Source organism: Mesoplodon densirostris, chromosome 4, assembly GCF_025265405.1.
Source record: "Mesoplodon densirostris isolate mMesDen1 chromosome 4, mMesDen1 primary haplotype, whole genome shotgun sequence".
Taxonomy (NCBI): Eukaryota; Metazoa; Chordata; class Mammalia; order Artiodactyla; family Ziphiidae; genus Mesoplodon; species Mesoplodon densirostris.
In genome coordinates this window covers 113,438,815-113,458,889 of record NC_082664.1, presented here as the reverse complement: position 1 = coordinate 113,458,889, position 20,075 = coordinate 113,438,815, and the positions used below count along the sequence as shown (strand labels likewise).

General features: G+C 54.2%; 4 non-coding genes across 4 annotated transcripts; all 4 read left to right on the top strand.

Moving 5' to 3' along the window:
• Positions 1-5,828: 5,828 nt before the first annotated feature.
• LOC132490057 (small nucleolar RNA SNORD116) lies at positions 5,829-5,921 on the top strand. Its single transcript, XR_009532420.1, has one exon. It is a non-coding gene; the product is annotated as a small nucleolar RNA SNORD116 (small nucleolar RNA).
• A 4,047-nt stretch (positions 5,922-9,968) lies between these two features.
• Positions 9,969-10,061, top strand: LOC132490133 (small nucleolar RNA SNORD116). Its single transcript, XR_009532492.1, has one exon. It is a non-coding gene; the product is annotated as a small nucleolar RNA SNORD116 (small nucleolar RNA).
• A 4,046-nt stretch (positions 10,062-14,107) lies between these two features.
• LOC132490056 (small nucleolar RNA SNORD116) lies at positions 14,108-14,200 on the top strand. Its single transcript, XR_009532419.1, has one exon. It is a non-coding gene; the product is annotated as a small nucleolar RNA SNORD116 (small nucleolar RNA).
• A 4,048-nt stretch (positions 14,201-18,248) lies between these two features.
• LOC132490055 (small nucleolar RNA SNORD116) lies at positions 18,249-18,341 on the top strand. Its single transcript, XR_009532418.1, has one exon. It is a non-coding gene; the product is annotated as a small nucleolar RNA SNORD116 (small nucleolar RNA).
• Positions 18,342-20,075: the final 1,734 nt, after the last annotated feature.

Sequence of the window (20,075 nt, the reverse complement as noted above, 5' to 3'; positions counted from 1 at the left end):
CTTTGTTTCCTTGTTTGGGAATGTGCAAAACGAAAGTGTTTCTCCGAGAGGGCATGATGCCGCCAGCCCTTGTGGCACGCAGGAGTTTTGGACAGCTAGTGGTTTATCTGGAGCAGTCCGTTGGCGGAGCAGAGATGCGTTCAGTGTTCTGATGCCAGGTGCGCTGCCGTGGACAGCCACTGTGCCCTTTGAAGCTTGCAGGTCCCCTCACGAAGCAGAGTTCTTCCATTGGAAATCGGTCTGTGGTCCTCGGGGAGAGTGCCTTTGATCTCTGGGAGGTTCTCGGTAGTGTCACTCTGTCAGTGAAGAAGTGCCAGGATGCATGGGGTATGGTCAGGGTCATCAAAGCAGTCGTGTTTGTGGTCTGCCATTCCTGGTATACAGTGACCCCGTGTTTGAATGATGTCTGTGGCTTCCAGTAGGTTCGACTTACCCGGCGGGAGAGAGGAGGGCATGTAGGCATGTAGGTCCCCTTCTGACCTGCATGCAAACACACACCAGGGTTCCAGAATTCGAGGTGCTCCTATCTGGGTGTCCATTGTGTCTGCCCATAAGCTGGGTCATCTACGCATATTAGGTCCCTGCAGAAAGACCGTTGAGGGCATGCGAGGTGGAAGGCTCTCCTGCTGGTCTTCAGAGTCGGAGTGTGTGCTGGTGTAGGCCCAGTAAGCTTGCAGCTTGGAAAGGTGTGCTTTGGCCAGGATCACGTTTGTGCATGCAGCTTCGGGGGCTATTTCTGGAAGCCAAAATGAGGAAGCGTCCCTGGTTGGAGCCTGGAGCCTCAGGCCAGGCCTGTGTCCCTCCTTGTCATTTGTTTTGACGCATTGAAGTTCTTTATTGCCCGGTGGGGATGGAGCAGTGGGTGGGTTTGGGCTAGGGTTGGTCTTCAACGGAAGGGAGCTGATGGATTAGGGCTAGGTATTGCCCATGTCGGCTACTCCACTGCAGATCCCGACAGAGTATTGGCACTAAGTGGGTCATCGTGGAGTGGGGTTAGGACCGAGTGCTTCTTTGAAGTCTGTGTGGTGGCTGCTGGCCTGCAGAAGATGGCAAGGCATCATGAGGACATGTCCTGTGTGATGTCGTGGGATGGGCTGTCATGATTGGGTTGCAAGAGCTGGCCACGTCTTCCCAAGAATGCGTCCTGTTCATGATGTGCTGGCATCAGCTGCCCACAAAGGGGAAGGCTTTGGCAGTACATGAGGATGCGGTTACGTACTTAACCTGCGTAGAGTTGTGATCCCGTTGCCGGAGGAATGTCGCCCAAAGGGTGTCTTTTGGGACGCCGAGAAGTTAGACATGTTGAAGCGTCTGTGCCGCTCCCCTTGGGGGTATTTGGGTTATGCGAACATGCCCTTTGGCCACTTTGTTTCCTTGTTTGGGAATGTGCAAAACGAAAGTGTTTCTCCGAGAGGGCATGATGCCGCCAGCCCTTGTGGCACGCAGGAGTTTTGGACAGCTAGTGGTTTATCTGGAGCAGTCCGTTGGCGGAGCAGAGATGCGTTCAGTGTTCTGATGCCAGGTGCGCTGCCGTGGACAGCCACTGTGCCCTTTGAAGCTTGCAGGTCCCCTCACGAAGCAGAGTTCTTCCATTGGAAATCGGTCTGTGGTCCTCGGGGAGAGTGCCTTTGATCTCTGGGAGGTTCTCGGTAGTGTCACTCTGTCAGTGAAGAAGTGCCAGGATGCATGGGGTATGGTCAGGGTCATCAAAGCAGTCGTGTTTGTGGTCTGCCATTCCTGGTATACAGTGACCCCGTGTTTGAATGATGTCTGTGGCTTCCAGTAGGTTCGACTTACCCGGCGGGCGAGAGGAGGGCATGTAGGCATGTAGGTCCCCTTCTGACCTGCATGCAAACACACACCAGGGTTCCAGAATTCGAGGTGCTCCTATCTGGGTGTCCATTGTGTCTGCCCATAAGCTGGGTCATCTACGCATATTAGGTCCCTGCAGAAAGACCGTTGAGGGCATGCGAGGTGGAAGGCTCTCCTGCTGGTCTTCAGAGTCGGAGTGTGTGCTGGTGTAGGCCCAGTAAGCTTGCAGCTTGGAAAGGTGTGCTTTGGCCAGGATCACGTTTGTGCATGCAGCTTCGGGGGCTATTTCTGGAAGCCAAAATGAGGAAGCGTCCCTGGTTGGAGCCTGGAGCCTCAGGCCAGGCCTGTGTCCCTCCTTGTCATTTGTTTTGACGCATTGAAGTTCTTTAGTGCCCGGTGGGGATGGAGCAGTGGGTGGGTTTGGGCTAGGGTTGGTCTTCAACGGAAGGGAGCTGATGGATTAGGGCTAGGTATTGCCCATGTCGGCTACTCCACTGCAGATCCCGACAGAGTATTGGCACTAAGTGGGTCATCGTGGAGTGGGGTTAGGACCGAGTGCTTCTTTGAAGTCTGTGTGGTGGCTGCTGGCCTGCAGAAGATGGCAAGGCATCATGAGGACATGTCCTGGGTGATGTCGTGGGATGGGCTGTCATGATTGGGTTGCAAGAGCTGGCCACGTCTTCCCAAAAATGCGTCCTGTTCATGATGTGCTGGCATCAGCTGCCCACAAAGGGGAAGGCTTTGGCAGTACATGAGGATGCGGTTACGTACTTAACCTGTGTAGAGTTTTGATCCCGTTGCCGGAGGTATGTCGCCCAAAGGGTGTCTTGTGGGACGCCGAGAAGTTAGACATGTTGAAGCGTCTGTGCCGCTCACCCTGGGGGTATTTGGGTTATGCGAACATGCCCTTTGGCCACTTTGTTTCCTTGTTTGGGAATGTGCAAAACGAAAGTGTTTCTCCGAGAGGGCATGATGCCGCCAGCCCTTGTGGCACGCAGGAGGTTTGGACAGCTAGTGGTTTATCTGGAGCAGTCCGTTGGCGGAGCAGAGATGCGTTCAGTGTTCTGATGCCAGGTGCGCTGCCGTGGACAGCCACTGTGCCCTTTGAAGCTTGCAGGTCCCCTCACGAAGCAGAGTTCTTCCATTGGAAATCGGTCTGTGGTCCTCGGGGAGAGTGCCTTTGATCTCTGGGAGGTTCTCGGTAGTGTCACTCTGTCAGTGAAGAAGTGCCAGGATGCATGGGGTATGGTCAGGGTCATCAAAGCAGTCGTGTTTGTGGTCTGCCATCCCTGGTATACAGTGACCCCGTGTTTGAATGATGTCTGTGGCTTCCAGTAGGTTCGACTTACCCGGCGGGCGGGAGGAGGGCATGTAGGCATGTAGGTCCCCTTCTGACCTGCATGCAAACACAAACCAGGGTTCCAGAATTCGAGGTGCTCCTATCTGGGTGTCCATTGTGTCTGCCCATAAGCTGGGTCATCTACGCATATTAGGTCCCTGCAGAAAGACCGTTGAGGGCATGCGAGGTGGAAGGCTCTCCTGCTGGTCTTCAGAGTCGGAGTGTGTGCTGGTGTAGGCCCAGTAAGCTTGCAGCTTGGAAAGGTGTGCTTTGGCCAGGATCACGTTTGTGCATGCAGCTTCGGGGGCTATTTCTGGAAGCCAAAATGAGGAAGCGTCCCTGGTTGGAGCCTGGAGCCTCAGGCCAGGCCTGTGTCCCTCCCTGTCATTTGTTTTGGCGCGTTGAAGTTTTTAGTGCTCGGTGGGGATGGAGCAGTGGGTGGGTGTGGGCTGGGGTTGGTCTTCAACGGAAGGGAGCTGATGGATTAGGGCTAGGTATTGCCCATGTCGGCTACTCCACTGCAGATCCCGACAGAGTTTTGGCACTAAGTGGGTCATCGTGGAGTGGGGTTAGGAACGAGTGCTGCATTGAAGCCTGCGTGGTGGCTGCTGGCCTGCAGAAGATGGCAAGGCATCATGAGGACATGTCCTGTGTGATGTCGTGGGATGGGCTGTCATGATTGGGTTGCAGGAGCTGGCCACGTCTTCCCAAGAATGCGTCCTGTTCGTGATGTGCTGGCATCAGCTGCCCACGAAGGGGATGGCTTTGGCAGTACATGAGGATGCGGTTACGTACTTAACCTGAGTAGAGCTGTGATCCCGTTGCCGTAGGAATGTCGCCCAAAGGGTGTCTTGCGGCACGCCGAGACGTTAGACATGTTGAAGCGTCTGTGCCGCTCACATTGGGGGTATTTGGGTTATGCGAACATGCCCTTTGGCCACTTTGTTTCCTTGTTTGGGAATGTGCAAAGCGAAAGTGTTTCTCCGAGAGGGCATGATGAGGCCAGCCCTTGTTGCATGCAGGAGTTTTGGATTGCTAGTGGTTTATCTGGAGCAGTGCGTTGGCGGAGCAGAGATGCGTTCATTGTTCCGATGCCAGGTGCGCTTCCGTGGACAGCCACTGTGCCCTTTGAAGCTTGCAGGTCCCCTTGCGAAGCAGAGTTCTTCCATTGGAAATTGGTCTGTGGTCCTCGGGGAGAGTGCCTTTGATCTCTGGGAGGTTCTCGGTAGTGTCACTCTGTCAGTGAAGAGGTGCCAGGATGCATGGGGTATGGTCAGTGTCATCAAAGCAGTCGTGTTTGCAGTCTGCCATACCTGGTATACAGTGACCCCGTGTTTGAGTGATGTCTGTGGCTTCCAGTAGGTTCGACTTACCCGGTGGGCAGGAGGAGGGCACGTAGGACCACACTGTTAAGAATTGGAGTGTTTCCTCCGGGTTCAGGGCCGCCAAACCTGGTGGCTGGATGCTGGCAACACGTGCCTGGGAAGCTAGCCTAGTTTCCGCAGTGGGGTTTGAACGTGGGTCTTGGTTACTGAAGCCCACCACTTCCTGTGGTGGGCATTCCCCTGGGTCCTCGCAAAGTGATTTGTCATAGTTGGCAACAATTGGCAGTTGGGCCGAATTTCGTTAGCCCCTTGAGAGATGCCGGGCTGCACCTTGCCTGTAGCCAGTCGCAGGTCGGCCCGCCCATAGGAGGTTTCCTTGCTCCTAAAAATGATGGGAGTGGCCCCAAGTGCACATTACATATTCTACTAGGTTGCAGGATTTCTGGGTCCATCTATATGTTACACCCACGGTCGGAAAGCAGGTCTCGTCAGGTGTTTGTGCGTTGGCCAGAAGGCTTGGCTGTGGAAGAGTGGAAGTCCGTGGCCTATTTCAAAGCCCCCTGGGTTTCAAAGTTCACATTCAGTCTGTTGAAGCTTGAAGAGGTCTTTCTCCATTCAGTGGGGGGGTCCAAATCCAGGACGCTGTGTATAAACTCTGGCTTTTATGGTTCGAGGTCTCAGGAGAGGGCCACAGGGACACACAGAGAGCAAGATGTGGATTCAGAGGCACACAAAGAAGCCCACAAGCGCGTCGTCGTGTGCAGTAACAGTCACTCACGCGCACATGCGTGAAAACAAAAATATTCCCTCTCACGTACCGGCCAACGTACATGCCTTACTTCCTGCAGTCGTGCTGTCAGACAAACATTGAGTTCTCTGTAAAGGTAGACGTCCTTGGGAGGCAGGGTCTGAGCTCAAGCCCAGGTAAAAATTCTCATGAATCATGATCTCTGAGTACACCGGTCCAATTCTGAAGCCTGCCTGATTTATGTCCAGTTCTCAGGTGCAGCTGCTGGACAAGGCTGGCCGTCGGCAAAGAGAAGAAGACCTACGCGTTGGCTGATGACTGCAGGTGCTAAGGAAAAGTGGAAAAATGACACGGGGGCATGTTGCTACACGTGGCTCTGGCTAACTCAGGAAGGTAGGCTTTCACCCACCCTATGATGTGCCATTGGATATGAGGTTTTCCTCAGACGGTCCCAGTGGCTGCAAGAGTGGATTGACTGTTGCTCTTTCTGAGTGGCCTGAGGGCTGTGGATTTCCCAGGGTTTTGGAGTACTCCGAGGTCATCTCTCCTCCTCAGACCCCCACGGCATGCCCGGTTGTGTTCTGCAGCCTCCTAGCCTGTGCTTGGATCGATGATGACACCCTTGTATGCATTCCTTGGAAAATCTGAACAAAATGAGTGAGAACACTCTACCGTCTCCTCATCGAATCTGAGGTCCAGTACGTTTCTTCTCTCGGGGTTAGGGGAGAGTGAGGAGTGAGGGCCAGCGTCCCCTTCTGACCTGCATGCAAACACACACCAGGGTTCCAGAATTCGAGGTGCCGCTATCTGGGGGTCCACTGTGTCTGCCCACAAGCTGGGTCATCTACGCATGTTAGGTCCCTGCTGAAAGACCATTGAGGGCATGCGAGGGGGAAGGCTCTCCTGCTGGTCTTCAGAGTAGGAGTGTGTGCTGGTGTAGGCCCAGTAAGCTTGCAGCTTGGAAAGGTGTGCTTTGGCCAGGATCACGTTTGTGCATGCAGCTTCGTGGGCTATTTCTGGAAGCCAAAATGAGGAAGCATCGCTGGTTGGAGTCTGGAGCCTCAGGCCAGGCCTGTGTCCCTCTCTGTCATTTGTTTTGGCGCGTTGATGTTCTTTAGTGCCCGGTGGGGATGGAGAAGTGGGTGGGTGTGGGCTGGGTTTGGTCTTCAACGGAAGGGAGCTGATGGATTAGGGCTAGGTATTGCCCATGTCGGCTACTCCACTGCAGATCCCGACAGAGTTTTGGCACTAAGTGGGTCATCGTGGAGTGGGGTTAGGACAGAGTGCTGCATTGAAGCCTGCGTGGTGCCTGCTGGCCTGCAGAAGATGGCAAGGCATCATGAGGACATGTCCTGTGTGATGTCGTGGGATGGGCTGTCATGATTGGGTTGCAGGAGCTGGCCACGTCTTCCCAAGAATGCGTCCTGTTCGTGATGTGCTGGCATCAGCTGCCCACGAAGGGGATGGCTTTGGCAGTACATGAGGATGCGGTTACGTACTTAACCTGCGTAGATTTGTGATCCCGTTGCCGGAGGAATGTCGCCCAAAGGGTGTCTTGCGGGACGCCGAGAAGTTGGACATGTTGAAGCGTCTGTGCCGCTCACCTTGGGGGTATTTGGGTTATGTGAACATGCCCTTTGGCCACTTTGTTTCCTTGTTTGGGAATGTGCAAAGCGAAAGTGTTTCTCCGAGAGGGCATGATGCGGCCAGCCCTTGTGGCACACAGGATTTTTGGATAGCTAGTGGTTTATCTGGAGCAGTCCGTTGGCGGAGCAGAGATGCGTTCAGTGTTCCGATGCCAGGTGCGCAGCCGTGGAAAGCCACTGTGCCCTTTGAAGCTTGCAGGTCCCCTCGCGAAGCAGAGTTCTTCCATTGGAAATCGGTCTGTGGTCCTCGGGGAGAGTGCCTTTGATCTCTGGGAGGTTCTCGGTAGTGTCACTCTGTCAGTGAAGAAGTGCCAGGATGCATGGCATAGGGTCAGTGTCATCAAAGCAGTCGTTTTTGTGGTCTGCCATCCCTGGTATACAGTGACCCCGTGTTTGAATGATGTCTGTGGCTTCCAGTACATTCGACTTACCCGGTGGGCAGGAGGAGGGCATGTAGGCATGTAGGTCCCCTTCTGACCTGCATGCAAACACACACCAGGGTTCCAGAATTCGAGGTGCTCCTATCTGGGGGTCCACTGTGTCTGCCCATAAGCTGGGTCATCTACGCATATTAGGTCCCTGCTGAAAGACCATTGAGGGCATGCGAGGGGGAAGGCTCTCCTGCTGGTCTTCAGAGTCGGAGTGTGTGCTGGTGTAGGCCGAGTAAGCTTGCAGCTTGGAAAGTTGTGCTTTGGCCAGGATCACGTTTGTGCATGCAGCTTCGGGGGCTATTTCTGGAAGCCAAAATGAGGAAGCATCACTGGTTGGAGCCTGGAGCCTCAGGCCAGGCATGTGTCCCTCTCTGTCATTTGTTTTGGCGCGTTGAAGTTCTTTAGTGCCCGGTGGGGATGGAGCAGTGGGTGGGTGTGGTCTGTGGTTGGTCTTCAACGGAAGGGAGCTGATGGATTAGGGCTAGGTATTGCCCATGTCGGCTACTCCACTGCAGCTCCCGACAGAGTTTTGGCACTAAGTGGGTCATCGTGGAGTGGGGTTAGGACCGAGTGCTGCATTGAAGCCTGCGTGGTGGCTGCTGGCCTGCAGAAGATGGCAAGGCATCATGAGGACATGTCCTGTGTGATGTCGTGGGATGGGCTGTCATGATTGGGTTGCAGGAGCTGGCCACGTCTTCCCAAGAATGCGTCCTGTTCGTGATGTGCTGGCATCAGCTGCCCACGAAGGGGATGACTTTGGCAGTACATGAGGATGCGGTTACGTACTTAACCTGCGTAGAGTTGTGATCCCGTTGCCGGAGGAATGTCGCCCAAAGGGTGTCTTGCGGGACGCCGAGAAGTTGGACATGTTGAAGCGTCTGTGCCGCTCACCTTGGGGGTATTTGTGTTATGCGAACATGCCCTTTGGCCACTTTGTTTCCTTGTTTGGGAATGTGCAAAGCGAAAGTGTTTCTCCGAGAGGGCATGATGCGGGCAGCCCTTGTGGCACGCAGGAGTTTTGGATAGCTAGTGGTTTATCTGGAGCAGTCCGTTGGCGGAGCAGAGATGCGTTCAGTGTTCCGATGCCAGGTGCACTGCCGTGGACAGCCACTGTGCCCTTTGAAGCTTGCAGGTCCCCTCGCGAAGCAGAGTTCTTCCATTGGAAATCGGTCTGTGGTCCTCGGGGAGAGTGCCTTTGATCTCTGGGAGGTTCTCGGTAGTGTCACTCTGTCAGTGAAGAAGTGCCAGGATGCATGGGGTATGGTCAGTGTCATCAAAGCAGTCGTGTTTGCAGTCTGCCATTCCTGGTATACAGTGACCCCGAGTTTATATGATGTCTGTGGCTTCCAGTAGGTTCGACTTACCCGGTGGGCCGGAGGAGGGCACGTAGGACAACACTGTCAAGAATTTGAGTGTTTCTTCCGGGTTCAGGGCCGCCAAACCTGGTGGCTGGATGCTGGCAACACGTGCCTGGGAAGCTAGCCTAGTTTCCGCAGTGGGGTTTGAACGTGGGTCTTGGTTACTGAAGCCCACCACTTCCTCTGGTGGGCATTCCCATGGGTCCTCGCAAAGTGATTTGGCATAGTTGGCAACAATTGGCAGTTGGGCCGAATTTCGTTAGCCACTTGAGAGGTGCCGGGCTGCATCTTGCCTGTAGCCAGTCGCAGGTCGGCCCGCCCATAGGAGGTTTCCTTGCTCCTAAAAATGATGGGAGTGGCCCCAAGTGCACATTACATATTCTACTAGGTTGCAGGATTTCTGGGTCCATCTATATGTTACACCCACGGTTGGAAAGCAGGTCTCGTCAGGTGTTTGTGCATTGGTCAGAAGACTTGGCTGTGGAAGTGTTGCAGTCCTTGGCTCATTTGAAACCCCCCTGGGTTTCAAAGTTCACATTCAGTCTGTTGAAGCTTGAAGACGTCTTTCTCCATTCAGTGGGGGGTCCAAATCCAGGACGCTGTGTATAAACTCTGGCTTTTATGGTTCGAGGTCTCAGGAGAGGGCCACAGGGACACACAGAGAGCAAGATGCGGATTCAGAGGCACAAAAAGAAGCCCACAAGCACGTCGTCGTGTGCAGTAACAGTCACACACGCGCACATGCGTGAAAACAAAAATATACCCTCTCACGTACTGGCCAATGTACACGCCTTACTTACTGCAGTCGTGCTGTCAGACAAACATTGAGTTCTCTGTAAAGGTAGACGTCCTTGGGAGGCAGGGTCCGAGCTCAAGCCCAGGTAAAAATTCTCATGAATCATGATCTCTGAGTACACCGGTCCAATTCTGAAGTTTACCTGATTTATGTACAGTTCTCAGGTGCAGCTGCTGGACAAGGCTGGCCGTCGGCAAAGTCAAGAAGACCTACGCGTTGGCTGATGACTGCAGGTGCTAAGGAAAAGTGGAAAAATGACGCGGGGGCATGTTGCTACGCGTGGCTCTGGCTAACTCAGGAAGGTAGGCTTTCACCCACTGTAAGATGTGCCATTGGATATGAGGTTTTCATCAGACGGTCCCAGTGGCTGCAAGAGTGGATTGACTGTTGCTCTTTCTGAGTGGCCTGAGGGCTGTGGATTCCCCAGGGTTTTGGAGTACTCCGAGGTCATCTCTCCTCTTCAGACCCCCACAGCATGCCCGGTTGTGTTCTGCAGCGTCCCAGCCTGTGCTTGGATCGATGGTGACACCCTTGTATGCATTCCTTGGAAAATCTGAACAAAATGAGTGAGAACACTCTACCGTCTCCTCATCGAATCTGAGGTCCAGCACGTTTCGTCTCTCAGGGGTAGGGGAGAGTGAGGAGTGAGGGCCAGTGTCCCCTTCTGACCTGCATGCAAACACACACCAGGGTTCCAGAATTCGAGGTGCTCCTCTCTGGGGGTCCACTGTGTCTGCCCATAAGCTGGGTCATCTACGCATATTAGGTCCCTGCTGAAAGACCGTTGAGGGCATGTGAGGGGGAACGCTCCCCTGCTGGTCTTCAGAGTCGGAGTGCGTGTTGGTGTAGGCCCAGTAAGCTTGCAGTTTGTAAAGGTGTGCTTTGACCAGGATCACATTTGTGCATGCAGCTTCGGGGGCTATTTCTGGAAGCCAAAATGAGGAAGCGTCCCTGGTTGGAGCCTGGAGCCTCAGGCCAGGCCTGTGTCCCTCCTTGTCATTTGTTTTGACGCATTGAAGTTCTTTAGTGCCCGGTGGGGATGGAGCAGTGGGTGGGTTTGGGCTAGGGTTGGTCTTCAACGGAAGGGAGCTGATGGATTAGGGCTAGGTATTGCCCATGTCGGCTACTCCACTGCAGATCCCGACAGAGTATTGGCACTAAGTGGGTCATCGTGGAGTGGGGTTAGGACCGAGTGCTTCTTTGAAGTCTGTGTGGTGGCTGCTGGCCTGCAGAAGATGGCAAAGCATCATGAGGACATGTCCTGTGTGATGTCGTGGGATGGGCTGTCATGATTGGGTTGCAAGAGCTGGCCACGTCTTCCCAAGAATGCGTCCTGTTCATGATGTGCTGGCATCAGCTGCCCACAAAGAGGATGGCTTTGGCAGTACATGAGGATGCGGTTACGTACTTAACCTGCGTAGAGTTGTGATCCCGTTGCCGGAGGAATGTCGCCCAAAGGGTGTCTTTTGGGACGCCGAGAAGTTAGACATGTTGAAGCGTCTGTGCCGCTCCCCTTGGGGGTATTTGGGTTATGCGAACATGCCCTTTGGCCACTTTGTTTCCTTGTTTGGGAATGTGCAAAACGAAAGTGTTTCTCCGAGAGGGCATGATGCCGCCAGCCCTTGTGGCACGCAGGAATTTTGGACAGCTAGTGGTTTATCTGGAGCAGTCCGTTGGCGGAGCAGAGATGCGTTCAGTGTTCTGATGCCAGGTGCGCTGCCGTGGACAGCCACTGTGCCCTTTGAAGCTTGCAGGTCCCCTCACGAAGCAGAGTTCTTCCATTGGAAATCGGTCTGTGGTCCTCGGGGAGAGTGCCTTTGATCTCTGGGAGGTTCTCGGTAGTGTCACTCTGTCAGTGAAGAAGTGCCAGGATGCATGGTGTATGGTCAGGGTCATCAAAGCAGTCGTGTTTGTGGTCTGCCATTCCTGGTATACAGTGACCCCGTGTTTGAATGATGTCTGTGGCTTCCAGTAGGTTCGACTTACCCGGCGGGCGAGAGGAGGGCATGTAGGCATGTAGGTCCCCTTCTGACCTGCATGCAAACACACACCAGGGTTCCAGAATTCGAGGTGCTCCTATCTGGGTGTCCATTGTGTCTGCCCATAAGCTGGGTCATCTACGCATATTAGGTCCCTGCAGAAAGACCGTTGAGGGCATGCGAGGTGGAAGGCTCTCCTGCTGGTCTTCAGAGTCGGAGTGTGTGCTGGTGTAGGCCCAGTAAGCTTGCAGCTTGGAAAGGTGTGCTTTGGCCAGGATCACGTTTGTGCATGCAGCTTCGGGGGCTATTTCTGGAAGCCAAAATGAGGAAGCGTCCCTGGTTGGAGCCTGGAGCCTCAGGCCAGGCCTGTGTCCCTCCCTGTCATTTGTTTTGGCGCGTTGAAGTTTTTAGTGCCCGGTGGGGATGGAGCAGTGGGTGGGTGTGGGCTGCGGTTGGTCTTCAACGGAAGGGAGCTGATGGATTAGGGCTAGGTATTGCCCATGTCGGCTACTCCACGCAGCTCCCGACAGAGTTTTGGCACTAAGTGGGTCATCGTGGAGTGGGGTTAGGACCGAGTGCTGCATTGAAGCCTGCGTGGTGGCTGCTGGCCTGCAGAAGATGGCAAGGCATCATGAGGACATGTCCTGTGTGATGTCGTGGGATGGGCTGTCATGATTGGGTTGCAGGAGCTGGCCACGTCTTCCCAAGAATGCGTCCTGTTCGTGATGTGCTGGCATCAGCTGCCCACGAAGGGGATGGCTTTGGCAGTACATGAGGATGCGGTTACGTACTTAACCTGAGTAGATCTGTGATCCCGTTGCCGGTGGAATGTCGCCCAATGGGTGTCTTGCGGCACGCCGAGACGTTAGACATGTTGAAGCGTCTGTGCCGCTCACATTGGGGGTATTTGGGTTATGCGAACATGCCCTTTGGCCACTTTGTTTCCTTGTTTGGGAATGTGCAAAGCGAAAGTGTTTCTCCGAGAGGGCATGATGAGGCCAGCCCTTGTTGCACGCAGGAGTTTTGGATAGCTAGTGGTTTATCTGGAGCAGTGCGTTGGCGGAGCAGAGATGCGTTCATTGTTCCGATGCCAGGTGCGCTTCCGTGGACAGCCACTGTGCCCTTTGAAGCTTGCAGGTCCCCTTGCGAAGCAGAGTTCTTCCATTGGAAATTGGTCTGTGTTCCTCGGGGAGAGGGCCTTTGATCTCTGGGAGGTTCTCGGTAGTGTCACTCTGTCAGTGAAGAAGTGCCAGGATGCATGGGGTATGGTCAGTGTCATCAAAGCAGTCGTGTTTGCAGTCTGCCATACCTGGTATACAGTGACCCCGTGTTTGAGTGATGTCTGTGGCTTCCAGTAGGTTCGACTTACCCGGTGGGCAGGAGGAGGGCACGTAGGACCACACTGTTAAGAATTTGAGTGTTTCCTCCGGGTTCAGGGCCGCCAAACCTGGTGGCTGGATGCTGGCAACACGTGCCTGGGAAGCTAGCCTAGTTTCCGCAGTGGGGTTTGAACGTGGGTCTTGGTTACTGAAGCCCACCACTTCCTGTGGTGGGCATTCCCCTGGGTCCTCGCAAAGTGATTTGTCATAGTTGGCAACAATTGGCAGTTGGGCCGAATTTCGTTAGCCCCTTGAGAGATGCCGGGCTGCATCTTGCCTGTAGCCAGTCGCAGGTCGGCCCGCCCATAGGAGGTTTCCTTGCTCCTAAAAATGATGGGAGTGGCCCCAAGTGCACATTACATATTCTACTAGGTTGCAGGATTTCTGGGTCCATCTATATGTTACACCCACGGTCGGAAAGCAGGTCTCGTCAGGTGTTTGTGCGTTGGCCAGAAGGCTTGGCTGTGAAAGAGTGGAAGTCCGTGGCCTATTTCAAAGCCCCCTGGGTTTCAAAGTTCACATTCAGTCTGTTGAAGCTTGAAGAGGTCTTTCTCCATTCAGTGGGGGGGTCCAAATCCAGGACGCTGTGTATAAACTCTGGCTTTTATGGTCCGAGGTCTCAGGAGAGGGCCACAGGGACACACAGAGAGCAAGATGTGGATTCAGAGGCACACAAAGAAGCCCACAAGTGCGTCGTCGTGTGCAGTAACAGTCACTCACGCGCACATGCGTGAAAACAAAAATATTCCCTCTCACGTACTGGCCAACGTACATGCCTTACTTCCTGCAGTCGTGCTGTCAGACAAACATTGAGTTCTCCGTAAAGGTAGACGTCCTTGGGAGGCAGGGTCTGAGCTCAAGCCCAGGTAAAAATTCTCATGAATCATGATCTCTGAGTACACCGGTCCAATTCTGAAGCCTGCCTGATTTATGTCCAGTTCTCAGGTGCAGCTGCTGGACAAGGCTGGCCGTCGGCAAAGAGAAGAAGACCTACGCGTTGGCTGATGACTGCAGGTGCTAAGGAAAAGTGGAAAAATGACACGGGGACATGTTGCTACGCGTGGCTCTGGCTAACTCAGGAAGGTAGGCTTTCACCCACCCTATGATGTGCCATTGGATATGAGGTTTTCCTCAGACGGTCCCAGTGGCTGCAAGAGTGGATTGACTGTTGCTCTTTCTGAGTGGCCTGAGGGCTGTGGATTTCCCAGGGTTTTGGAGTACTCCGAGGTCATCTCTCCTCCTCAGACCCCCACGGCATGCCCGGTTGTGTTCTGCAGCCTCCTAGCCTGTGCTTGGATCGATGATGACACCCTTGTATGCATTCCTTGGAAAATCTGAACAAAATGAGTGAGAACACTCTACCGTCTCCTCATCGAATCTGAGGTCCAGCACGTTTCTTCTCTCGGGGTTAGGGGAGAGTGAGGAGTGAGGGCCAGCGTCCCCTTCTGACCTGCATGCAAACACACACCAGGGTTCCAGAATTCGAGGTGCTGCTATCTGGGGGTCCACTGTGTCTGCCCACAAGCTGGGTCATCTACGCATATTAGGTCCCTGCTGAAAGACCATTGAGGGCATGCGAGGGGGAAGGCTCTCCTGCTGGTCTTCAGAGTCGGAGTGTGTGCTGGTGTAGGCCCAGTAAGCTTGCAGCTTGGAAAGGTGTGCTTTGACCAGGATCACGTTTGTGCGTGCAGCTTCGTGGGCTATTTCTGGAAGCCAAAATGAGGAAGCATCGCTGGTTGGAGTCTGGAGCCTCAGGCCAGGCCTGTGTCCCTCTCTGTCATTTGTTTTGGCGCGTTGAAGTTCTTTAGTGCCCGGTGGGGATGGAGAAGTGGGTGGGTGTGGGCTGGGGTTGGTCTTCAACGGAAGGGAGCTGATGGATTAGGGCTAGGTATTGCCCATGTCGGCTACTCCACTGCAGCTCCCGACAGAGTTTTGGCACTAAGTGGGTCATCGTGGAGTGGGGTTAGGACCGAGTGCTGCATTGAAGCCTGCGTGGTGGCTGCTGGCCTGCAGAAGATGGCAATGCATCATGAGGACATGTCCTGTGTGATGTCGTGGGATGGGCTGTCATGATTGGGTTGCAGGAGCTGGCCACGTCTTCCCAAGAATGCGTCCTGTTCGTGATGTGCTGGCATCAGCTGCCCACGAAGGGGATGGCTTTGGCAGTACATGAGGATGCGGTTACGTACTTAACCTGCGTAGATTTTTGATCCCGTTGCCGGAGGAATGTCGCCCAAAGGGTGTCTTGCAGGGCGCCGAGAAGTTGGACATGTTGAAGCGTCTGTGCCGCTCACCTTGGGGGTATTTGGGTTATGTGAACATGCCCTTTGGCCACTTTGTTTCCTTGTTTGGGAATGTGCAAAGCGAAAGTGTTTCTCCGAGAGGGCATGATGCGGCCAGCCCTTGTGGCACACAGGATTTTTGGATAGCTAGTGGTTTATCTGGAGCAGTCCGTTGGCGGAGCAGAGATGCGTTCAGTGTTCCGATGCCAGGTGCGCAGCCGTGGAAAGCCACTGTGCCCTTTGAAGCTTGCAGGTCCCCTCGTGAAGCAGAGTTCTTCCATTGGAAATCGGTCTGTGGTCCTTGGGGAGAGTGCATTTGATCTCTGGGAGGTTCTCGGTAGTGTCACTCTATCAGTGAAGAAGTGCCAGGATGCATGGCGTAGGGTCAGTGTCATCAAAGCAGTCGTTTTTGTGGTCTGCCATCCCTGGTATACAGTGACCCCGTGTTTGAATGATGTCTGTGGCTTCCAGTACATTCGACTTACCCGGTGGGCAGGAGGAGGGCATGTAGGCATGTAGGTCCCCTTCTGACCTGCATGCAAACACACACCAGGGTTCCAGAATTCGAGGTGCTCCTATCTGGGGGTCCACTGTGTCTGCCCATAAGCTGGGTCATCTACGCATATTAGGTCCCTGCTGAAAGACCATTGAGGGCATGCGAGGGGGAAGGCTCTCCTGCTGGTCTTCAGAGTCGGAGTGTGTGCTGGTGTAGGCCCAGTAAGCTTGCAGCTTGGAAAGGTGTGCTTTGGCCAGGATCACGTTTGTGCATGCAGCTTCGGGGGCTATTTCTGGAAGCCAAAATGAGGAAGCATCACTGGTTGGAGCCTGGAGCCTCAGGCCAGGCATGTGTCCCTCTCTGTCATTTGTTTTGGCGCGTTGAAGTTCTTTAGTGCCCGGTGGGGATGGAGCAGTGGGTGGGTGTGGTCTGTGGTTGGTCTTCAACGGAAGGGAGCTGATGGATTAGGGCTAGGTATTGCCCATGTCGGCTACTCCACTGCAGCTCCCGACAGAGTTTTGGCACTAAGTGGGTCATCGTGGAGTGGGGTTAGGACCGAGTGCTGCATTGAAGCCTGCGTGGTGGCTGCTGGCCTGCAGAAGATGGCAAGGCATCATGAGGACATGTCCTGTGTGATGTCGTGGGATGGGCTGTCATGATTGGGTTGCAGGAGCTGGCCACGTCTTCCCAAGAATGCGTCCTGTTCGTGATGTGCTGGCATCAGCTGCCCACGAAGGGGATGGCTTTGGCAGTACATGAGGATGCGGTTACGTACTTAACCTGAGTAGATCTGTGATCCCGTTGCCGGAGGAATGTCGCCCAATGGGTGTCTTGCGGCACGCCGAGACGTTAGACATGTTGAAGCGTCTGTGCCGCTCACATTGGGGGTATTTGGGTTATGCGAACATGCCCTTTGGCCACTTTGTTTCCTTGTTTGGGAATGTGCAAAGCGAAAGTGTTTCTCCGAGAGGGCATGATGAGGCCAGCCCTTGTTGCACGCAGGAGTTTTGGATAGCTAGTGGTTTATCTGGAGCAGTGCGTTGGCGGAGCAGAGATGCGTTCATTGTTCCGATGCCAGGTGCGCTTCCGTGGACAGCCACTGTGCCCTTTGAAGCTTGCAGGTCCCCTTGCGAAGCAGAGTTCTTCCATTGGAAATTGGTCTGTGTTCCTCGGGGAGAGGGCCTTTGATCTCTGGGAGGTTCTCGGTAGTGTCACTCTGTCAGTGAAGAAGTGCCAGGATGCATGGGGTATGGTCAGTGTCATCAAAGCAGTCGTGTTTGCAGTCTGCCATACCTGGTATACAGTGACCCCGTGTTTGAGTGATGTCTGTGGCTTCCAGTAGGTTCGACTTACCCGGTGGGCAGGAGGAGGGCACGTAGGACCACACTGTTAAGAATTTGAGTGTTTCCTCCGGGTTCAGGGCCGCCAAACCTGGTGGCTGGATGCTGGCAACACGTGCCTGGGAAGCTAGCCTAGTTTCCGCAGTGGGGTTTGAACGTGGGTCTTGGTTACTGAAGCCCACCACTTCCTGTGGTGGGCATTCCCCTGGGTCCTCGCAAAGTGATTTGTCATAGTTGGCAACAATTGGCAGTTGGGCCGAATTTCGTTAGCCCCTTGAGAGATGCCGGGCTGCATCTTGCCTGTAGCCAGTCGCAGGTCGGCCCGCCCATAGGAGGTTTCCTTGCTCCTAAAAATGATGGGAGTGGCCCCAAGTGCACATTACATATTCTACTAGGTTGCAGGATTTCTGGGTCCATCTATATGTTACACCCACGGTCGGAAAGCAGGTCTCGTCAGGTGTTTGTGCGTTGGCCAGAAGGCTTGGCTGTGAAAGAGTGGAAGTCCGTGGCCTATTTCAAAGCCCCCTGGGTTTCAAAGTTCACATTCAGTCTGTTGAAGCTTGAAGAGGTCTTTCTCCATTCAGTGGGGGGGTCCAAATCCAGGACGCTGTGTATAAACTCTGGCTTTTATGGTCCGAGGTCTCAGGAGAGGGCCACAGGGACACACAGAGAGCAAGATGTGGATTCAGAGGCACACAAAGAAGCCCACAAGTGCGTCGTCGTGTGCAGTAACAGTCACTCACGCGCACATGCGTGAAAACAAAAATATTCCCTCTCACGTACTGGCCAACGTACATGCCTTACTTCCTGCAGTCGTGCTGTCAGACAAACATTGAGTTCTCCGTAAAGGTAGACGTCCTTGGGAGGCAGGGTCTGAGCTCAAGCCCAGGTAAAAATTCTCATGAATCATGATCTCTGAGTACACCGGTCCAATTCTGAAGCCTGCCTGATTTATGTCCAGTTCTCAGGTGCAGCTGCTGGACAAGGCTGGCCGTCGGCAAAGAGAAGAAGACCTACGCGTTGGCTGATGACTGCAGGTGCTAAGGAAAAGTGGAAAAATGACACGGGGACATGTTGCTACGCGTGGCTCTGGCTAACTCAGGAAGGTAGGCTTTCACCCACCCTATGATGTGCCATTGGATATGAGGTTTTCCTCAGACGGTCCCAGTGGCTGCAAGAGTGGATTGACTGTTGCTCTTTCTGAGTGGCCTGAGGGCTGTGGATTTCCCAGGGTTTTGGAGTACTCCGAGGTCATCTCTCCTCCTCAGACCCCCACGGCATGCCCGGTTGTGTTCTGCAGCCTCCTAGCCTGTGCTTGGATCGATGATGACACCCTTGTATGCATTCCTTGGAAAATCTGAACAAAATGAGTGAGAACACTCTACCGTCTCCTCATCGAATCTGAGGTCCAGCACGTTTCTTCTCTCGGGGTTAGGGGAGAGTGAGGAGTGAGGGCCAGCGTCCCCTTCTGACCTGCATGCAAACACACACCAGGGTTCCAGAATTCGAGGTGCTGCTATCTGGGGGTCCACTGTGTCTGCCCACAAGCTGGGTCATCTACGCATATTAGGTCCCTGCTGAAAGACCATTGAGGGCATGCGAGGGGGAAGGCTCTCCTGCTGGTCTTCAGAGTCGGAGTGTGTGCTGGTGTAGGCCCAGTAAGCTTGCAGCTTGGAAAGGTGTGCTTTGACCAGGATCACGTTTGTGCGTGCAGCTTCGTGGGCTATTTCTGGAAGCCAAAATGAGGAAGCATCGCTGGTTGGAGTCTGGAGCCTCAGGCCAGGCCTGTGTCCCTCTCTGTCATTTGTTTTGGCGCGTTGAAGTTCTTTAGTGCCCGGTGGGGATGGAGAAGTGGGTGGGTGTGGGCTGGGGTTGGTCTTCAACGGAAGGGAGCTGATGGATTAGGGCTAGGTATTGCCCATGTCGGCTACTCCACTGCAGCTCCCGACAGAGTTTTGGCACTAAGTGGGTCATCGTGGAGTGGGGTTAGGACCGAGTGGTGCATTGAAGCCTGCGTGGTGGCTGCTGGCCTGCAGAAGATGGCAAGGCATCATGAGGACATGTCCTGTGTGATGTCGTGGGATGGGCTGTCATGATTGGGTTGCAGGAGCTGGCCACGTCTTCCCAAGAATGCGTCCTGTTCGTGATGTGCTGGCATCAGCTGCCCACGAAGGGGATGGCTTTGGCAGTACATGAGGATGCGGTTACGTACTTAACCTGCGTAGATTTTTGATCCCGTTGCCGGAGGAATGTCGCCCAAAGGGTGTCTTGCAGGGCGCCGAGAAGTTGGACATGTTGAAGCGTCTGTGCCGCTCACCTTGGGGGTATTTGGGTTATGTGAACATGCCCTTTGGCCACTTTGTTTCCTTGTTTGGGAATGTGCAAAGCAAAAGTGTTTCTCCGAGAGGGCATGATGCGGCCAGCCCTTGTGGCACACAGGATTTTTGGATAGCTAGTGGTTTATCTGGAGCAGTCCGTTGGCGGAGCAGAGATGCGTTCAGTGTTCCGATGCCAGGTGCGCAGCCGTGGAAAGCCACTGTGCCCTTTGAAGCTTGCAGGTCCCCTCGTGAAGCAGAGTTCTTCCATTGGAAATCGGTCTGTGGTCCTTGGGGAGAGTGCCTTTGATCTCTGTGAGGTTCTCGGTAGTGTCACTCTATCAGTGAAGAAGTGCCAGGATGCATGGCGTAGGGTCAGTGTCATCAAAGCAGTCGTTTTTGTGGTCTGCCATCCCTGGTATACAGTGACCCCGTGTTTGAATGATGTCTGTGGCTTCCAGTACATTCGACTTACCCGGTGGGCAGGAGGAGGGCATGTAGGCATGTAGGTCCCCTTCTGACCTGCATGCAAACACACACCAGGGTTCCAGAATTCGAGGTGCTCCTATCTGGGGGTCCACTGTGTCTGCCCATAAGCTGGGTCATCTACGCATATTAGGTCCCTGCTGAAAGACCATTGAGGGCATGCGAGGGGGAAGGCTCTCCTGCTGGTCTTCAGAGTCGGAGTGTGTGCTGGTGTAGGCCCAGTAAGCTTGCAGCTTGGAAAGGTGTGCTTTGGCCAGGATCACGTTTGTGCATGCAGCTTCGGGGGCTATTTCTGGAAGCCAAAATGAGGAAGCATCACTGGTTGGAGCCTGGAGCCTCAGGC